Here is a 23079-nt window from a genome sequence, read left to right on the forward strand (position 1 = left end):
TATATATGTATATATATATGTGTGTGTGTGTGTGTAATATTTCGTTACATATTAATTATGATTTTATTTTTATACTTCTATAAATAGAATAATGAGAAGAATGGACTGTTGATACTCATTTCAAATTGTCATTTGGAAATCTAAAATCTATCTTTGGCAATTTTTTCCAAGAGTCTATATTTTTCAAATGTATTTCTTTTTACAAATAACAAATTTATCACAATTTTTTAATAAAAAAATTATTTTTTATTTTTAAATAACATTATTAAAAGAGTTTGTAGAAATCGAATAAAATAATAACAGTAAATGTTTTTTTTTTTTAAATTAATGATTTCTTTTGTCGAAATAAAGTTATTTTTTTTTTACGCAACATTCCACATATCCCATACATATATAGAGTATTCGAAAAAACTTTCAATATTTATATGGTAGATAGGACGCACTATACTGACTAAAAAAAAATCTTAATAAATATAGGTCGAAAGATCAATCGTTTCTGGGATATAAATATTTTTATATGTTAGCATCATGATTGACTTATTGGCTTCTACGTGTCGCATGCGATGCGATTCTTTTATCCATTATGATGTGTTCTATCTTCCATATAAATATTGAATGGTTTTTTTTTAACATCCTGTATATATACACATATATCCCACATACACGCAAACGTGCGAGGTAACAATTAAAAAATTGCTAAAACTATTTGGTTGTTATATAGAAAAAATGGATAGAATAAAAAAATCATATTATTTTGAATGCAAGAAATCTGTCAAATTTATTAGCATACAGTACAAAAATTATACAATATAAAGCAATTTTTGTTGAATAATCAAATTTCTTTATTTAATTTTTGTACTATACGCTGATTAAAGTTTTCTTGTAGTAAAAGTAGTTCGATTTTCTCAATTGTATCCATTTTTGTTTCCAAGTAACAATTTCAACAGCTTCCTAATTGTCATCTCTCATAATCTATAAATGTCACATGATTAAAATCAAAGTTGAAGGTTCCAATATTAAATATCCACGAGGGAAAACAGGTTAATTAAGAATCAGATGCGGTAATCGTAGCGCAATTTTTCTTTCAAATGTAATTTACTAATTGGTTATTTTCGTACGTTTCGGTGTCTCTTACTTAGACCATTATCTCAGCAGCTGTCAAATAATACATAAAACAATAACATGTGGACTATAAAATTGAAAATTTACGTATATAAAAATACATACATAAAATTAAAAGAAAGAGAGTATACGCGTCCTTATGTTATCTCAACCCCCTTACAGGTCGATTATATATAATTATATGATTATTTTTGTATTTAAATCGCGCGAATATGCATTTTATTTATGATATATGCATAATGTTTTTTTTTTCGAGATATATTTTTCTCTTCTTTATTTTGTAAATTGGAAACAATAATGCGAGAATGCAAGAATATTATATTCAACGCGATTTGATACGATTCACACATTAGGATTTTCGCCATGATCGTGCCGTATCGCTAATTGGATTGCCGAGCTATTAACTCATAGGCAGATAAGATTCCCTGGATAACTGTTGATCTCCTGACGAAGTTTCGTGGAGACGAGGCTGGTAATTAGGTGATATATAGTTTATACTCAACATGTATATTTAAAGCCGAGCAATTTCCTTAGCTGTAAATTATTCGAAAAAAAAAACACGAGTGAGTTATAATGATGAAAAAAAAAATTGTGGAATAAAAAACACTCAAATTTGTAGGATTAAATAATTCTTAATTCAGCAAGCGTACTCTTTTACCGCATCACGTGGTAACGTCAATATTGCTTCTCGTATCATCTCAATCGACCATTTCCGCTTCCAATTCTGCGTGATCCAATCGGAAATAGAAATAAAGACGGCGGAAATGAAGGATGCGCATGGATATTTGAGATCTTTTACGTCTCTCCCCGATCTCAGAGAAGCAAAAGGAAATAGGTGATAGACTAATATTAGCATCTTTTCCCATCTCTTTTTCTTCGTCTGGGATATTCGCAGATACTTGCTATCTAGTTATGGTAATTCAGACGTAAAAATTGGAAAATTGTAACGCGAATCATATTTGCGTTCAGACTCAATATGTCGCGGACATATATGGCGTTTTACGGGAGAATATACGGATTTATACGTATGTTGTATCAACGATTGGTGACTACGGCTGATATATTGTCTCGCTTTTATTAAATATTAATCCATATCTCTTCCTCTTTATTTTTTCTCCTGAGCTACGAATCATGAAATCTGTCTGTGAATTTTTGAACGAACAAAAATGTTCTGTCTGATTGTACAGAAATATTTCTGCATTCTGTCTCTATTTCAAAATTATTTATTTGATTTGAGTATATTAATCAAAGCTTATAATTTTTTTTTAAATTGTATATATCTCTTTTAATTTTAACGATTCTTTTTTTAAAACAGAATAGTATAAGCAAAAAAAATTCAGCATTAATTTTTTCATAAATTTGATTAGTTTATATAAAATTTTATTTAATTTATGATGTTATTACGTAATATTATATGTATTGTATATAATATATATATATATATATATATATAAATGTTAAATAATATTGATAAATTATTTCTGAATTAACAGAGTTTATATCATTTGATTAAAAATAGTTTTGGAAAGATTATTAATTCAGATTTTGTTCTTTTCCCATTATTTTAAATATTTAAGAAATTGAGAATTATTTTCAGTCTAATTGTCAGAGCAGCTTTATCTTTCCGTAGAGAGAAATTGACATTCTTACATTAAAAATCTTCATGTTTTAATATAATATTAGCATTAATTTTTAACATGTTATCTCTCTCATTTGCATCATTATTATATCTACGTACTTTATGAGTTATTCATATATTTTGTTAATCATATATTTTATTAATATGTTATTAATATTAACATTGTGTATAATTTTGTCATCTTTTTTATTTTTTATTTTATTGTTCAGCTTTAGTCTATTATTCAAGCGGTTTCAAACAAATTTTAATATTGATATCGTTTTCATTCTATAGCCGTTTACATATTAAACCGTGATTAAACGATAAATCCATGTACGTCCACGTTTGATCAAGGTGAATAGGCGATTTGTTAGCCACTTGAGATCAAGGATTCTCTTCAGCTTCTTTGCTCGTCTCTGCGACCAAAAATTTATGGAAGGATGTTAAGAAGATCATCTCTCCTCGGTTTGACTTTCACGTACGACGGAATTACAAGCTTTGAGTCAAGTACTTATTCTTTGGCTTCTATATTTTCATCCTATTTTTTTAAAATCCTGCTGACCTCTTCTCGTAAACGAATAATGCTGATATGATGCTAATATCACACGATGCAGAAATATTTTGTGCAAATGGTCGATTTTGCATAAATCAAAAAATATATTTGAGCTATTGTTAAAAACATTGATTAAAATAAAAAGAAAGAAATTTATTTAAAAAAGGGGGTTATATTGCTTAATTATATTTTATTAAGCATTGTTAAGTATTATTAATATATTAATTATATTAGTATTTCGCATTAAATTATATTAGTAGTAGTATTTTATAATAGAATATTAGTATATTATTAAATTATATTATTATTATTATTATTATTATTATTAAATATTATTATTATTATTAAATTATATTATATATTATTATAAATTATATTATTAGTATATTATTGGTATTTTTTCAATTTCTCATAAAATTTATTATTAGAGGAGCATTGAAAGCTGATAAAAAATTCTTTGATTATAAACAATTTGAAAAGTTTATCTATTGATAATAATAATCAAATAACAGCAAGTACCAAAAATTATAAGACAAACAAATTTTTTAATAGAACAAATGGATCTCTATAGAATAAGAAGCGACTGCCAAATATTTACATCATTGACTTACTTTTTTTTCAACGGGTGAGAATATGAAAAGTGAGAAATTTAAAATAATCTTTTAATGTTTCCGAGAGAAAATCAAATTGTGAGATAGGACTTTTTCGAATGAACCATCGAGACATTCTCCACGGTAGTAGGAGAATTAAAATCCTTGTTGGAACGAGAAATGAAAAATTAGACAAGCCTGTAAATTAGTTTTCGCGTGTATGTAGGTCGTATTTAAGTAACGCTGGAAAAATATAATTAATGGATAATGCGGCTAGTACATACTCGTTTCTCGCTTCACTTCGCTCCACCATGTTCTTCATAAAAATACATCGATATATAAAGAGCTTTACGTTGCAGGATAATCCGCGTACGATAGACCTCTCTTTAGCAGCTTGTTTAAGCAATATTGAGATTATTAACTTTAATAATATATATCTTATCTCTTTGTTTTTTGCTTCCTGTTAGTTTTTTATTTAAAGAAATGGAAACAAAATTATATTTATAAATTTAATATAACTTCTATAATAAACTTCCATAAAAAACTTTGATCGCCTTTTTTTCTCTCTCTTTCTCTTTTTCTTCTCTCTTTTCTTTCTGTCATCTCTTTCTGCCTTTCCTTGCCTTCTTATCTTTTCTTTCTCTTTTAATTTTTTTTCTTTTACCTTTTTAATGGTAAGTTCAATGATATCAGGTCGTGTCAGGTATAAAGCTTAAAAAATATTTGGATACATTATGAATTTTTCAATTCTTAAGATCACAAAAACAAAATCTCGCACAATAAGATTTTATTTTACATTTTTAATTTACGATACTTTGTTGTACGGGTTTTATTGGGTATATATCACATGATTCTTCTTATTAAAATTCTTGCTTATAACATTGACGAGATATATAAAGAATTATCACTGACAAGTTATTTAATGAATATTTAACAACGTAGAGAATCATCTACGTTGGTAGATTCTCGTAGATAATCCCTTTTTTGGCTAGGAAATTCATTATTATTAAAATTTATAGAACGGACCGACGCGCATCAGTTATCCCTGGTTTTCCGAATTTTTTGAAAAAATATTCCACACCGCGCTATGATGTCAAAGCAGCTTGCGCATTTTTTAGTTACATTATATGTGTGCCTGCGTGTGTGTGTGTTATATGGAATGCATTATATGCATATCATTTTTATGCATACATATCGAGATAGAAATTTTGACTAAAATATCGAATCAAATCCTGGATAAATTAGGATGAGAAATAATCGCGGTCACGCGATTTTTTAATATTAAAGCCGATACATACATACGCGCAAGTAAAAATGCAAGACTTCCAATATTATATATTTGCTTTATTATATTGAAATATATTTTATATATCTTTATTTTTGCGTTAATAAATAGAAATTTAATAAGTAACCAATTTTTTGTAATAAAAAAAAAGCTTTAAATAATTATCCTTATTTTTAATTTATTATCAGAATAGATGGTCGAAACTGATAATTCTTGCTTCTTTTTAAAAGAATATATTCTATGAGCTTTTTCTACAATAAAGCATCCGTTGACTAGTGAGTGATAGATCTCTGTGCAACAATTAGCGTTGCTGGTAATTACGCGAGCAGATAATTGCCAGAAGTCTAATTATCCTATGTCGGTGGCTTATCAGCAGATCTTACAGAATAAAACGCGAAAAGTTTCAACGTTATGCCCATAACTCACTTTTTCTACTGCTTTCTATGGTTATATGAGTGGAAAAAGCTCTTTTGAAGTGAATGGCGAAAAGCACAGATGTTTTCCATGTCTCTGCGTGATGAATATTTCAATTTAATAAAATTTGTCAGCAATGAATATTTTCAAAGCTTCTAATTTTTTCTAGTGAATATTTTCTAATCTTTCTCACGTATATGTTGAGTATTTTTATTTTTTATTTTATTGAAAATAAATAATATTTTTTTTTTTTTTTGTAGAAAATTTAAATACGAAATTTGATTTAAATATATATATTTCTACTTTATCTCTGAAATTTTTTTTTATTTTTATGATATTTTACTATTATATTCTTTTTAAGTGAGAGCTAGACGCGGTAAGTAAAGTGCAACATTTTTTTTTTTTTTTTTTTTTTTTTTAATGTAATTTTATTGATAGCTCAGTTTCGTACGTTTTAGTCTCTGATTTGGGGATCATCATTTTAATTTACATATTACTTGCTGATGATGACCCAAATCAGAGACCAAAATATACGAAACTGAACTGTCAATTAAGTCACACTAAAAAGAAAGAATTTGCGCTTCATTTATCCCGTCTGTGTCTCACTTAACCCGATTTTCTACAATTAACTTTACATATCAGAATCTTCAATTTGCTTTATATTCTTTTTATTATGGGTTATAACTTTATTTCTATTATATTCTGCTAAACTCGATTTCTTTTTTAAATTATTGCGCGTAATATTTATATATTTAAATTCACATATTATGAGCATCGAAATTGTAGCCGGAACATTTGTACTTATTCTCTAATTTATTGTACGAGTTTAGTGAACTACAAAATTTAGTTCATATAACGTTGATTAAAATATTATATTTTAATTCTCATTGAACTTCGTACATTACCGCTTATCGAAATTTTGTTTTTTATCGATCAAATTGTATTGCAACATTGCGAATTATTCCAACTGGAAACAAAACAAATCTTATTATGCACCGCCATATTATCGTATATTAACGTAATTACGATGCTAATTATGATGTCTCGTAATTCGAGTATTCCATATCAAAATAAACTAAATCGAAATTATTGTGAGAGATTCGTTGTCATTTAAAAATATAATTAATATGGGTGCGTGTATATGTGTGTGTGTGTGTGTGTGTGTGCGCGTGTAGGTATGTGTCATAATATAAATAGATTTAAGCTTTTTTGTATTATTATTTATTTATATTTATTTATTTAGTTTTATATTATATATATATACGAGGTGTTTTTCACAGAACTGTTGCGCTCGTACTATCTACTAACAATAAATTATTAAAGTATTCTGATCTACAGCTTTAAAATTTTATTTTTGGAGTCAACTGCATTAATATATTATATAATAAAAGAAAGATATAAATATTACTCAGCAATTCTTTCGAATTTCGGAGTTAAATATTGGATATTTTATTTAAAAAACTTAAGGTAATTAAAATATTTTGATAAAAAAAAAAAATAGCGAAAAACTGATTACTGTACTATATGTTCTTCTTGATATCATGCGACTTTTGTTTGAAACATTTTTTCAACATAAACAAGGTTTACGAGTAATTTATGGTGATCACAAATTAAATGATCCATCCTGTATAATAATGTTACAGTAACATATTATAGGATTATCAAATATCAAATTTTAATAATTTTTTGATGTTTATTAAGAAAGATTCAAGTTATCATACTGATTTAATTTTACTGCTTTGTAAGGCATATGAAATGCAAAAAATTTTAATTTTTTATAACATAGGCTATGATATTTTAAAATTCATTAAATTATAAAATTCAACATATATCTTTCTTCTTCTTTTCTTATTAAATTGGTTTAACTTTTATCTTGAGGAAATTGTGATAACTTTCGCTAAGATCGAGTGATGTAATTTGACTAAATGGTCCAATGTGTATATATATATATATATGTTTTAATAATAAAATTTGCATTTTAATTAATATAAAATCGTGAAACCATTGAGAGGTAAATATTGATTTTATTATTGACAATTTATTTTGAAATGTTCTCTTTATATAAATTTATACAAATTTCTCTAAATTTTTTTGACTTAATTACAAACAAAATTATTTTATTATATATGTATATATATCATGCCTTTAATACTGTATATTGAGTTTATAATTACTATGCAGTTATTAGATTGTTAGTACGAGTTTTTGTCCTCGAAAAATTAATTGTTTCATTGTTGCGTTTAATGAAGCCGGTAGTTTTGGGTTAGACAAGTATGTTTAGTAGAGTTTTGAATTAGATAAGTTTTGTACTATGCATTAATTATTTATGCCGTTAATTTATTCTTGTATTGAAATACACACAAAATATTGACGATGACGATGGCGACGATTGTGGCATCGACGTCGACGAGCGTGTCCGCGTTTTTAGTGCAGCTGTCGAAACTGTCGAGCTTCTATTAACGCGGCGCGTTAATTACGCGAACAAAACTGCGCGTGTTACTGCAAATTTTTTTTTTTTTTTTTTTTAATTTAATTCACGCTATTTAGTTTCGACTTGTGTTGCGATTCCATTTAGATTCTTATCCTCCTTCCTAATATATTTCTCTAGAAGACGTAATGCCTCTAAAGCACGATTTATCAATAGCACCCAATTCTATTGGAAACTAATAGTTACCGATATACCATTTTATTTTCTATTTTGTGTAAAGCGTAATTTGTTGGCTTTAGAAATAAGAAACACATTGTAGAGAAGAAGAATGAGGGTAGATAGACAAACTCTCTTCGCCTCAAATACGTTGCGGGTATTCTTATAAAACGCGCGAAAGCGCGGCTTCCTTTCACGCGGATAAAAAAAAAAACCGCAGAAGAATTTCGCCTCCTTTTTCTCGCAGATTCGCATGGTGGGGTGGAGGGGGGGGGGAGGAGATTCACGGTTCGATGGGCTGAATCATCCACTTTGCAACTAGCGAACTCCTGCAGAACGCCGGGTAATGTTTGAACAGAGTCCGCGAGGGCTGACGAGCGAAAGTTCCGATACGCCTTCGTCGCATCCGACTTGCCTTTGCTAAAATAAAAACCGCTTCTCTTCACTCTCCTGTCTGCCTACATCTTTTATTGTCGGTAACTTAAACGAATTATTCTCCCCCTACCCCCCCCCCCATGCGCCCACGACGGAAGGAATTTCTGAACGGGATAAGAATCGAGGATTCGCGAGTGATATCATCGTTCGATTCCACAAATATAATTGTTCAATAGATTCTTCGCGGAAGTACGAAAGAAAGTTGAAGCTAATCAGATATGTCGCCCATGAAGAAATGACGAGATGGTTCGCATCAACTTTCTTAAATCCTTTGAGTGACGGAACAAAGAACTTTGAATGAGATGATATATACTTAACAACTAGAATCAAATTCGAGAATGAGATTGTGAAAATATACGATAAAGTTATTATGAATAAAACTTATGAAAAGGTGTATCTAAATATTATTAAATAAAATAATTGGTTTTTTAAATATATATATATATATATATATATATATATATTCCAAATAAGGTATATTTATATTAGATATAGAAATAAAGTTTAAATCTTTTTTTATCTTTATTAAAGTCAAATAATAATTTAGATATTAATATTTTTGTAATTCTCACAATATGTAAAAACGTTTAAAAATATTCAAGATATTGTTTTAATGTCCCGCAAATTTTTACATTGCTTTGCGGGTATATATTTAATATAAGAAATACCTAAATGTATGCATATTTGTTTTGTGCATATCTATTTTTGTTTCATATATTTCTTGATGCGTGAATCAATTTTCAAGATCAGTTTATTATCTCGATTTTTCTGTTCGTAAAAGTAACTCTAAAATCCTTTTAAATTTATTTTGTTATCGAAGCGAGTAGAAACGGTTGCTCACCCATTTTTTTCAATAATGACGTTCTGATGTCTTTGATCAACGCGCCGAATCTGCGTTTTTTTTCTTTACTTTTCTGCTATCTTTGCTTTCTGGGTTTTAAGGCGCAAGCACTTGAAATGTGAAGGAACTTCTTCAATCCGAAATTCACTTTTTTTCTTATCTTCAGTGCACTTTATTTAAAGTGAATCGTTTTTCGAAGATTTTTATTATTAAACGTAAAACAATCTAAGAAAAGAACGCATTATGATTTCAAAATATTATAAGAGAAAGAAATTTAAAACTGTGACTAATTTAGAAAATTATTTGAAATAAACAAAAAAAAAAAGCTTAAAAAATAGCATTAAATGTTGACTTTCTAGATTTTGTATAAAAAAGATAGATTCTTTGAAAAACTGATAGAAATAGAGATAGATAGATAGAGAGAGAAAGTATAATAAAATCGTAGAGTTGTTTTTGTAAATCGGTAAAATGATTAATCTGACATTTCATTGCGTGATTATAAAAGGTGTGTGAAAAATATCAATGCAATTTTCATGCCGGTATAAATTATGGCCGATCTGTAGCTAGAAAACTCGATGTAATTTCCCGAAGGTGATGATTAGACGACGCGAAATACAGAATGCGAATTTTTCTAGGACAGTACGTGACAAATTCAGAATATTTGGCAGCGAATGCACGAAAATATGCCGAGTACGTTCCCTCGAAAAAAAAAAAACAAAAAAAAACGGAATGCATAACGCATATATTTTTCCTGGTTCAAATATATAGTTATTTTATTTACGTTAGTAAATAATATATTCGTAACACACACGCGAAAGTGTGCCGTAGTAAAATTAAAAATGTCAGAAAATAAATGTTGATCCGCGCCGCCACGATTAATCATTGCCCATGTGTCGTTTAACTTACCTCCCTTACTTAACTTATCGGCAGATTAATGGCCGAATTAATTACCGAAGAGAATTACAGAGGACAAGGCGCGGTTTTTTTATCTTCGTTCTTTATTTCCGTACAGATTGGATGCAGTTAACTGATCGGAACGGCGAGGAGAACGAAATTTCCGAGATATTGGACTGCGCGCAGAAAAGTAAAGCTTAACGGTGACGGTGAGTACAGAAACGTTTGTCTTGAAGCAAGAGTCGAGTGAAACGAAAGGAAAGATACTGTGTTTATACCACTGGTAGAGCGGGTTAAATATAATTTTATTAAAGATGACAGAGAAGAACTTGAATATTGTTTAAATAATTTGCCTTTATGATTAAATATATTTCTGCTTTATATCTCTAAAAATTTGTTGAAAAATTATTTTCAATTTGTTAGGAAAATTATTAGAGTTAGGAAATTATTAAGTACAGAATTAGTTGCAAAATGTCGAAATAAATCGCTGCGCAAGTATTCTGCGATGAATTTTATCTCTGTGAATTTTGGCTTTTTAAATATTTATAGAACATGTACGGGTAATAGACATTATACAGATAGAAAATAAAATTTTGGAATTAAATTAAATGAAGTTAGCATTCCACAACGCAATTTGGTTACTGCGCGAAATTTTTTGCACAACGTTTTTTCCGCTTTAATTGAATATCGATACAGAAATTTAAGCCGATGGATTTTAATCTATTTTAAACTATAATTAGTATTAATTCTTTTTAGAATAAAATAATTTATCAAAAATTTTAACTTTCAAAAATGAAACGTTAACAATACGGATTAAGATTTATTGTGATTTTATTCACTCATGTTCGCTCGCTCGCGATACATATTTTACGATACTTAACGAGGTGCCATACGCGGATGTTGAACGTTAGATGTTTACACACGCGACGACTTAAGGCGATAGACTGAGAGAAGCTGTTTGTCCAGCTTACACAACCTTGTATGATATCTCGGCAACATATAAATCCTTCTCTTGCTATGTAAAATAATTCCAGTGACATCCATTATATAAGTAGTGTCATCATAATTTTCTTTGAGTGAATCCTACTTTATACTCTGTATATATTATTTCATTATAATTTGATAAAAAATACATGCAAATTAAAAAATATTATATATATATATATTGTATATATATATTATATATATAAAAAACATGTAACTTATAAAGTGATACATATATAGTGTTCCATTTTATTTTAATTTATGGTACTTTCGGCACTTGGGAGATTGCGTGAACGAATAATACCTCATTCCCTTTTTTTCTTTCACTATATGCATTATTATTTGTTATCAGCTTAAGCACGATACGAATTAATTAAAAAGATATGAATATAATATACTTTAATTACTGTTGCTGCTTATATTTAAATCCTAAAAATTAATCATTCTCGTGGATCAACGTGAGTGTAATAACACGTAAATTATAAAAATATTATATGTAAACAATAATAAAAATAAAAATTACTCTTCTGGACTTATACGTAAGCTTTTTGTTATTTTGATATTCTCGTTAAAACGTTATTTAAAACCAAACACTATGGTCGATTATTCCTAAAACGAAATATGTATTGTAGTTGATATTCGCATGTGCGTACGTGCGGGTGTATCTGTGTAGACTTGTGCAAGTTTTGCGTGCTTACGGGTATGCACATAGAACTGCACTGCGTTCCTATTTAATTTAACCGTCCATCAGCAACCATCTAGAGCATCCTCTGATATTCTTTGATGTTACATTACTGGATCGGATTTAATCAGCTGCGAGTAATTTAACAGAAGTACCGTGGAAAAGGTGTCACCACTCGCAGCGGTTTCGGCGAAAATGGAAAGGTCCCGTGCACTCCGAGTGCACATTGCAATCACTGCTTTATTGTCGCGGATAAAGAAATGAAGTGGATGTGCGGTCGATTTAAGAATCGTCCTCAACTGCTAAATATATTATATAATATGTATAATATATATTTATATAAATATAAATACTCGTATATATTGTATATATCAAGAGACACGATAGTGTCTCGCGCCAATATTTAAAATTACACGAGTGTTTTTTACATCTCCATTTTCATTTACATTTGAATGTTTTTTTATTTAAATTTTTTAATTACTTTTAAATGGAATTTATACAATTTTGAATTTAAAATCCCATTCTTACAATTGAGAACTTTTTTTTTTAAATGTTTCCATCCACAAAATAGAATATAATTGGGGAACTTTTTATTTATTTTTTTCATTGCTCACTTATTTTACATTTTCACTATTAAATGTCATTTATATTCATTAATTATAAAGTAATGGACGAGATACGATTTAGGAGACCGGTACGATGTAAACAAGAGTCCTCTATGCGTATTTGAGAGTTGAATAATTATTAAATCAATTTACAGCACGAAGCTATCCCATATGTTTAAGATTTTACAATAGAGAAAATATTAGGAATAGGAATAAACATTGAATATTAAGAAGAGCAATTTGGAATTATTTTACTTTAAATAGAGGAACGGAATGGATTAATCATTCTTGATTTTCAATTTATTATGCGTTAATCTATTGCGTTCCCTTATTCAAAGTAAAATAATTCCAAATTGCTCTTTTTAATATTTAATTTTTTATTCCTATTTCTAATATTTTCTCCATTATGCGTAGGATCTTACGCTCTCATTATAAAAGTACTTGATTAGGATATTAACAGTTTCTCGGTAGATAGTAGCGGAAAAATGATAGTCGACCATTAGCTTTCAGTACGGCCGCCGTTAGGTGCTAACGATTATGATAAAAGTTATAATAGAGAGAGAAGAGAGAGAGAATAAAGATCGAGTTTGACGATCATTCAATGTCACTAGAACGTACTATGTACGCTTTGCAAATAATCGTCCACCATTTAATTCATGACTCATTTATATAGAATTGTGCCGATGACAGCTTTTTTCAACACATTGGCTTATTGTACATACATGAAATGTGTCTCTCAAAATGATATTTCGCTGATTTTCTAGAAAACAAAAATCAGTAATATTTAACATGTTTTGAAAACAAAAAAGTACTTTTGTAATTTTACATAAATTCTAATTCCGTGATACTAGTCGTTATAAAATCGGACAACGCCCAACAAGCTCTTTACTGAAACTTAAAACTTACGAGTATATATGGTAGACAAGATAAGATTTATACGCGATAATAATCGATTTCTTGGGGATGAACGACCGAGTGGGCAAATAATCGGGCGCGTTTAAGGTGTCGTAATAAGAGGCCAGCCACACAGATGTTATCGCTTGCTGGTCTGGGATACTAAAGACAATAGATATCCAGTCTGGTCGGGATCCAACCGTTTGGACACACTCCAGATTGTAAACTGGAACAACAAGCAAAATCTTGCCTGTAGCGTTGATTCGCAAAAACGAGCCGTCTCGTAGCCAGTCTTGTTATCAACATTGGCAAAATATAATCGAATAAAATAATTTTGAATATGTACATATTTGTAAACCTAAAATATTGCGTTCTTATTTATAAAATGTACTCTAAAAGTATTATATTTATTTCGAATTCAAGTTTCTGTTACGAGCGAATATATGTATACAGACTGAGAAAGCGCGGTTAACAAGATTAAAAGTGTATAGTATTTATTACCGTCAATTATATCAATTTCTCTCCGATAAGATTTCAATAGAAAATTCAGAATATAAAGCCGATTGTTTAGAAATCGAATCAATATCAAAATTGTCCATTTATTTGACTATATTTTAAATAGAATATTGACATATAATTTAAATAGGATATCGATACATATTTTGATATGATCACTATTAAGATAAACAAATTTCTTAATATATGACATAAGCTCGTTAGAAGTTATTCAACTTGCAAAATTTATATACATATATATATATATATATATATATATATATATATATACAATATTACAATAATTATGTAATTAAAACTATTTTTTGTGAAAACAAGACTATATAAAAGATTTTAGTTTAGGAACGCTTTTTTAAAAAAGATAAAAAATATGTGCTTAGAAAATTGCATAAAAAATAGTTGCATAAAAAATATTCATATCAACATATGCAATAAATAAAAATTAAAAGAGTAACAAATCGTTAAATGCCGTTAAATGGTTAACTAATTAAAAATAGATATGACATTAATGCAACTGGTCAAATAGTTGATTATCCGTTAGCAATTTATAATCGATTCTAAATAAGTTGAAATTTCTTTAGTTCCTAAAGTACATTTTATACAATGTATAGCTTATAAAGAAAGTTTTACGCAAATTTTAACTTGCATAAAAACTTGACAAGTCGCATTCTGTTTTTGAACCGTAGTTTCATAATTTCTTGTTTTTTAAACTTCTATTTGTTGCATACACACAACTTTGAATACATTTTTATTTGGCATATATTTTTTTATCTTTTTCAGTGAAGTTTTCTGAAAGAGTTTACTATTTTTGGTTAATTATCTAAAATTGTAATATATGAAAAGGTTCTACACTATTTAGCTTTTATAGTAGAATTTGCGAGCAAAATGGCGAAAGCATAGAAGGAAATTTACAAATTTGGTGAAGCTTAAGTTACTTATGAGAATTTATAAACACCTATTTTTGAATATTCGACTAGACGTTAACTTCAATAAAGCTGATTTCATAACGCTAATTTCATACTATTTTTAAACTAATTATTGTATTAAACATTTTAATTGTATTTTTGTCTTCATTGCATAATAATAATATTTGAAAATTATTAATTTTGTTAATTTTATTAATTGTTAATATTTATCACAGCTATTTAAGATGGACAATTTATTTATTTTTAATTTAATTAATCCAATTTGTTAAGAAGGCATGTAAAATCGATTACTTAAAAATATTGATGATTGCTGTCATTTTTTCGCGATTGATATATGCGGTAATATATATTATATTATACTTTTATACGTCGGCAAAGATATTTCTTTTTCTAAATTTTGAAGTTTATTAAATAATATATAGCATAAGAAAGTAAATCGCGCATACCGTAATATTCTCATTATTTAATTAGTTAATTGTATCTTGTGTATTTATTTTCATATTTGTCTATGTTATTATTAAAGTAATAAAAGATCTCTTTAATTTATTTATTCGTTTCTTCAATGTATCTATTTTGTAATTAAATAATTAATCAATTAAATAACCAAAATTTAGAGAGATACTCGTTAGATTATAATTATTCGTCTATTTCAACTTAAAAATAAAAACTTTTTAAATTAAAAAACATCCCATTTCTCTTTTTACAAGTACAATGCTTTCATACGCATTTAAGTTGTTGTGTAATTATTTAATCGTGTAATTAATTAAAAATAGGATAAACTAAAATAAACTAGAAAAGACTAAAATAATTAACTTAATTATTAAATAAAAAAATGAACTACTAATTAAAAATAAATAAAGTAAATGATCAATTTAAAAAATATTAAAAAAATTATTATAATAATACAAAATAATGATAATACACATTAATAATAATAATGATAAATAGTAATTAAAATGATATATTGATTGATATTAATATTTACTAATATCTATTTTATTTAATAATTATTTTTTTATATTAATTATATTATTAAAATGTTTGCATAGAATAGTTAATAATATTGTAATACATTTGTTACAGCTAATATTTGTCACAGTTATTTTATGCAATTTAAAATGAGTAAGAAACACGTGTGTATTTATACGAATACATCTGTGTGTGTGTATGTATATATATATACATAACATTTGGGTTTTCGAATATTAATTAAAAATTCTTGATATAAATTTGTTATTTTTTTACGCAATAATAATTCCCATAATATTTAAAAATTTTTCGAGACATTACAAGAGTTGTTCGCACACTTTAAGAAACTATCCTCGTTATTTTACCACTGAGATTCATTATCGGTATCGCATAAATATTCGAACGGAACCGATCGATGCATTTGCGAGAAGCCCATTGTCCTATCCCTCGCTCTATCCCTGCTCGATGAAATATTTGCCGATGCATACCGAGCATGATTTAAAACGGCAATTTCGCGATAGTAACCGCAATTAATAACTGTGCCGGTCGTTATATACGCTTCTTCCGGCGCACGCCGATCGATCGACAATGTATATTATTATCGATCGATATCTTTGGCCCATTGTTATAGCCACCGGTTGATTCGTTAAGAAACTCCTCCCGATTGATCGGTAGAATCGGATTGGATATATTTCCGATGATCGCGCCAGGGATGCAAATTGCTGCATCCCTGGCGCAACCATTGTGCCATCAAGGCGAATTCGATTATAAGAATAAACGCGCGACATCCGAAAAACACTGTGTGTTGCACTGACTTCGCAATTCATTGACATTTATTGTATTCTGAAAATACATATGAAAAAAATGATAAATCTTGATCTTTTGATATATATCGAAGAAGGTGCACTTCTAAATAATACACACTTTGAATATGACGCTCCCTTTGCGCTCCTAAAATATTTTCAAAAGGAAAATGATCTATGAAGTGTAAGTTAATGTCAAGATTTATTGTAAAAATTTACATAATTTTTAAAAAAATTGCTAAAAAAAGGTAGCGTCTTTATAAAAAAAAGTTATTAAACTGCAATATTGAAATCTTCATGAATAAAGTTCCACGATTGCAAATCTGAAACAAATCATTTAATAAGAATAATATGCACAGAAAATGATTATTTAGTAATTTAAAAAAAATATATATCTTAGTATTTCCTCTATAAAATTTATAAATGAAATTGTGCGCATTATTAAGCAATGACAATACAGAAAGAAATTTAATTGTATCTGAAAACTAGACTTGAAATTTTTCAAAAATAAAATGAATCTTTTCCATAATTTCCGAGATCTCTATGGAATGGCAAAACTAAAACGATACATACACACGTATATGCACATAACAAATTGAAAAAAGTCTTCTAAGCTACTCTAGCGCTTGCGAGCTCTTTCTTTTCCCTCTTCTTTCTTAACCCTCGGCCGAAACGGTAATTTTGTATGGAAGAACGTCAAGAATTTTAGCTCAGTTGGTCGGCAACTGAATCTCCTCCAACTTTATGTCCAGTCTGGCAAGGAAAAGCTCCGCTTCTCGCTAACAAAGCAAACTTTTCTCTAGAGCGAAGAAGAAAATACCGCAAATTTCGTATGCGGATTCTGCTGGCTGTTTTCGAGATGTGTCGCGCATTTCCTAGGTTCCTGTTATTTTTTGATCTTTCTCATATGCGAGTAACGAATTAGTTAATATTTCATAGGTGAAATATTCATCTAATAGATGGACTTGTGGATGACTATGTGAACAAACATTGACGCTTACGTAACATGGCATTTATAATAAGACACGACGTCGCAACGCATTGGCCGAAAAATAGCGGATAATAAATGAATATTATGTATCTATTATGATGTTATATTAAATCAAAAAATTTCTGGAAATATATAAAAAGATTTCATAAATTTTAAATTCACTTAATTACCATTTTATCTTAATTATGCTTTAAATTAGTATTCCTAAAAAATTGTAAGATTTTTATGATAGATGCAATTTTAACATTTATCATCATTCTGTCATCAACACCGGCATATCGTTGATAACTATTCGAGCGGACAAATCACACGTACGTATCTTTTTAACAAATCGTGGATGTCTGAGAAGAAAAGAGAAGTAGAGAAAGAGAGAGACAGAGAGAGATCCGGTGACACCCACCTGTTTCGCTAATCGAATTCCGCAAAAACTCCACTCGTACAATTCAAATCCGCCCGTACATTAAACATGATAAATAAGCGTCATATTTCGATATAAATGATCCGGCTGGGTATTGCTTAAATTCTCTACGACATAAAAAACATATATTGGATGGATTAAAAATAATCGAACAGATATTTATTCTTCATATTGTTTTATATTTGATTCTTCTTTCTTTATTTTTTAGAGCAAGATTAAAGAGATTTATTGTAAAATATATATATATATATATATATATAATATTTATTGTATTTCCAAATACAATTTGGATAGTATATTATTTGTAACGTCGAATTTACATTAATTTAAAATAAATGTTTAAACTGCATTCTCTTTCTTTTGCAACACAAAATTTCGCTCAAACTCTTGGAAGTTTGACTCTTATACAATTAAAATGTATGCTTGAAAAAAATTTAACATAAAAGAAAATTATAATTATTTGATTTATTTTTATGTCTTGTGTCTGCGTTATTATTAAAAAAATTATATATATTTCTATTTAAAATCATAAAGATGAAGATTTTATTAAAAAAATTGTTTTCTTTAAATTTTTCTTATTAAGATTTATTATCCATTAAAAAGTATTATAATTTTTATAACTTTAATTTTACAACTTCTTTATCAAAGGTAATGTAGAGATGGCTCAAATATAATATGCAGGATTGTCTACAATTTTGAGAATTGTTGTACATGAAACATGTTTCTGATGAAATAAAATCTGAAAAGAATGAAACTTGATGGAATGAAACACTCGCAAAACGTTTCGTTGAATAATGTCACTCTCATGTTCAAGTGATCTTATGCTGCTATTATGATTTTCATATTACAATTGCTAAAATGTTAATTGCATTTCTATCATTAGTTGTTCTCTTGGATGATTGGCGTTTACTGTTATTTCTAATAAAAAATTTTAATTAGGTTTGAAAAGATAGATTATGAAGATCTAGAACGGGCGGATTGTAAAATAAATTTAAATTTAAATTAAAAAATTTTTTTATTCGCTTATTTTCTTTTGTAAAAATTAACATGCTTTAAACATATCAACTTTTTAATTCCAAAAGTTAATATTAATCTTTTTAGACAATATAATTTAAAAATCTAAATTTTAAATATAATAAATTTTAAATATTTTAACATTAAACGTAGACACACACACACACACACACACACATACACACACACACACACGTGTGTGTGTGTGTAGTTGAAGAATCAAATATTTAACTTTCGGTGTACTCTACGAGTTTATATCCCGCGTATAAATTCGTCCAGCAAGGCGTAAAACTTGCGTCCGATTTCGGAATTATACTACCAGCCGCGCACCCTACGCATAATCTAATATTTATACAATTAAGCCGATGGCAGTGGGCGAATGGCAGGACGAAAAGGGACGTCTAACAAAACCTCGTTAGGCCGATCGGAGCGTGAAACCGTCGACGGTGGTTTCAACCCTCCAAAATGGCCCCTTCCGTCAAAGATGGCGAGCTGGTTGGCGTCTGGCTAATTTTTGCGAAAATTACATGAGAGGTAGTCTGACGACCTGCCATATCATAGGCATGCTGGGACAAGTCATTTTACGTTAGGACCGCCTATGCAATGTGCTTTTCTATGTTGACTTTGATCTTCGTATTTTAATGACGTATGTGAAGATTGAAAAGAATCCATTATGTGTGTATAATAATTTATAATTTGTTGAATTAATTGATAAATAAATATACATAAGATAAATAAGAATCTAGTTTCTTCTTCTTCATAAAAAAAGTTTAATGGATTTCATAAATTCGAAAAAAATTTAGATTAGAAGTAGCATAATTTATATATATGGTATATATGAAAACGCTATGTGATTTTCAGGAATTTAATTTATTTTAACCTAAAGGTATTTTTTTCTAAATTATATCTCAATCACTTCCCAAACTTTATGCTTCTCCTTAATGCTTCTAGTTTCAATCGCTTATAGTCGACTTAATAATTTCCCGAGGCATCTCGCAAGAAAGGGCATGAGAGTTAGCTACCGGTTCGGAGTTGCGTATCATGTGCAAGGATCTCGTTCTCTCGAGGGTGTGCGGGCCACTTTGTTTCGCCGACGAAAACATCAAAGGATCCGTCATTGCTTCCTCTCTTTCTCTCTCTTTCAGTCTTCACAGAGAGTTCATATAATTTGCTTTTCGCTTCGACGGATTTCAATACTATCGGAAATCTAGGAATCCACCCATCCCTTCTCTCTTACCCTGCTTTTCGCTTCCTCTCGTTCGTCGGTAATGGTGCGCGTCTTTTCTACAAAGAGTCACGAAATTACTTTTGGACAAGATTCGATTTTCCAACGAGCGGCATATGGGATCGAAAAAGAAGTCCGTTTACGCAATGTGACATTTGTGAAAAGTGAAGATGAAAAGATGTACCGTCAAGATGATCAGAATTGATATTAAGGAGAGGAGAAGCGACGTCAATTTTTATTCAGCAAAGAATTGGTTCGTGTCGACACAAGTTTACAAAGAGTACATGCAATTCACGTCAACGTCATCGGATATCACGCCAACGATATACTGGATGAGACATCTAACGGAGTAGACACATCTAAATAAATCTGTTACTTGTAGAAATACGGAAATATTATAATATAATATGAAAATAAAACCAGATGGTGGGGTACAAATTTTTTCCTTTTTTTAATACGATTATCCCTTTAATTTAAATTATATATTCTTGTTAACATTTTTATATTTTCAAAAGTGATAAAGATATACATGTACACTCAGACGCTTTTACAAAATTAATAGGGTGTGCATACTCTCTTTAAATTTTATTATAAATATTTATATATTTACTGTATATAATTAATCGTCAGAATAAAATCAAATATCTCTTGTTTTATTGATAACGAAAATTAATGTCGAATAAATTTTTCTCTTTGTACAGATTATAATTTTACAATAAATAACAATTTATCAGGAATTCTCTCTAATATTAAACGTGCTTTTAATCAAAATATTTTCAGAATTGAAATTTCCAAAAAGGAACAGTAATAAAAATCTAATAACACTTTTCTTAATACAATGTCAATACAAGCTTTCGATCAGGACCAATCCGAATAAGATTGTTGCAATCAAACCTGAGATTTCGAGTAAGGGTCGATATTCGCAAGATTATTTAATTTAAAAAAAAAAATAAATAACAAGAAGAGTTCACAAAATTAGGATGTGCGTGCGTAAGGGAGAAGTAAAAGTAATGTATGTGAGATTCGATTTAAGGAATTGATAACATAAGTTGGTATAAGACAAGTTAGTAGCTAACAATAAGTTATTTGTGTATATTACAATGTTAATGTATTTGTGTATATTAATTGTAACTTTGAGGGAAAAGACAATAAAAATTTTATTTATTCATTCATTCGTTCACAGGAAAAGTTCAAACATAAAATTCATGTATGGCGATTATTTGCTATGAATTTATTTGATTTTAAAAGACAATTAAAGAAAGAAATCAAACAAAGCCTTCCATGGCAATCATTTGTCACGAATTTTTTTTTTTTTTTTTTTTTTAGGTATATACATTTGTAAAAGAGACGAGTAAAAGAATGAAATAATGGGATGAAAATGGAAATGCAAAGGCATGTTGAGTGATACAGCTGCAAGCAAATAACAAATCTTTGACTTATTACTTATTTGTAATTAGCAAAGTAAAGATTCGATGTGGTAGAGTAGCTCTGGCGCCTGCAATGGCAGATGACGACTGATCTTATTAAGGGGATTGGATATCCGTCACAAATAATTGTTTACTCACAATGCACAGTTTAAGTTTCTGAATCGTTTCTATTGAGAAAAAAGATATAGAGACTCAATAGTTTCTGATTTTTAACGAAATAAAAAAATCCAATATCTAATTTTTTTAAACTCTTCCAATTATTGCACACAAGTTTGGATATTTTTTTATGTACTTGGCGTGCATTTTTATCTGTTCTTACAGAGGTTTTCCAGAAAAGATGATATCTGTTGAATATATTCGAAGTTAATGACAAAGTTTTATATAAAATATCGGAGTAATATTTTCCAGGAAAAATCTATTCACCACGATATTTTTACAAAGAAAAGAATTCTCGACAAACCCCGTTACATCGTACCACTTTTGCCTGGAATATCGCGCGCGACTGTAATAACTGACGACGTTGTATGTAGTCCGCGAAGTTCTTCGCTTCCTTAAATGAGTAAAGATCGACGTTGCTTCGGTTTAATGTCAATTCGCATAATACACTCCTGTATTGTATCTCTCGACGTCAATATTCATCGTCTTCGCTTTTCGTAAATGTCACATCGCGCGCGCTAAGCAGATTAATAAGATATACTATAAACAGACAAGCAATATAAGGTACGTTCAAAATTTCATGTTTTATATGCAGGTGTATTATTAAAAAACATAATCAGTCATGTTTTCGACAAAATAAAAATAATTGCCTTTGTTATAAGAGATTTTTAACATGTCAAACACTTATGAATGAATTTGAATTAAAGCCAATAATCTACAAAATATATCTTGTAATTTATTTAATTATATTAATTTATGGGAAATATAAAATATCTCATAAAATATTCGCTAAAGCACATTTATTTAATAATTTTTCTTTTGTTAAAAAAATAATTCAGAATGCAAGACATTTCAACTTTTTCATTAAAAATAACATACTACATATATGTCATGATACACTTTGTACATAAAAGAAAACATGGATTATTTTTATTTTGAGATATATTTCCCGAGGTAGAATTCTATGTGATATGTGCTTTTAATCAAATCGTGGATGTTTTACTCTGTTATTGAAAAATATATTATTATTTCACTTATCAATCTACATTCACTTTATTTGAAGGATTTATTTT

The 23079-nt window shown here is 28.6% G+C and overlaps 1 protein-coding gene and 1 long non-coding RNA gene across 10 annotated transcripts in view; one reads left to right on the forward strand and one right to left on the reverse strand.

Annotated features, from left to right (window-relative positions):
- Con (leucine rich repeat protein connectin) overlaps positions 1-23079 on the forward strand; it is a 122753-nt gene that overhangs the window by 49498 nt on the left and 50176 nt on the right. For 4 of the 9 annotated variants that reach the window (XM_070313375.1, XM_070313380.1, XM_070313388.1 and 1 more), the window contains one exon: positions 10515-10605. The exons of the other annotated variants lie outside the window; for them this stretch is intronic. The gene's annotated coding sequence lies outside the window, so the exon portion shown is untranslated. The remainder of the gene's footprint in view (positions 1-10514; positions 10606-23079) is intronic. 9 annotated transcript variants of the gene reach the window in all.
- LOC138942937 (uncharacterized) overlaps positions 1-23079 on the reverse strand; it is a 105778-nt gene that overhangs the window by 23410 nt on the left and 59289 nt on the right. The window lies entirely within an intron of this gene.

This window comes from Polyergus mexicanus, unplaced genomic scaffold (assembly GCF_030449975.1).
Source record: "Polyergus mexicanus isolate NDT 795.1 unplaced genomic scaffold, iyPolMexi1.0 SCAF_2, whole genome shotgun sequence".
NCBI classification, from domain to species: domain Eukaryota; kingdom Metazoa; phylum Arthropoda; class Insecta; order Hymenoptera; family Formicidae; genus Polyergus; species Polyergus mexicanus.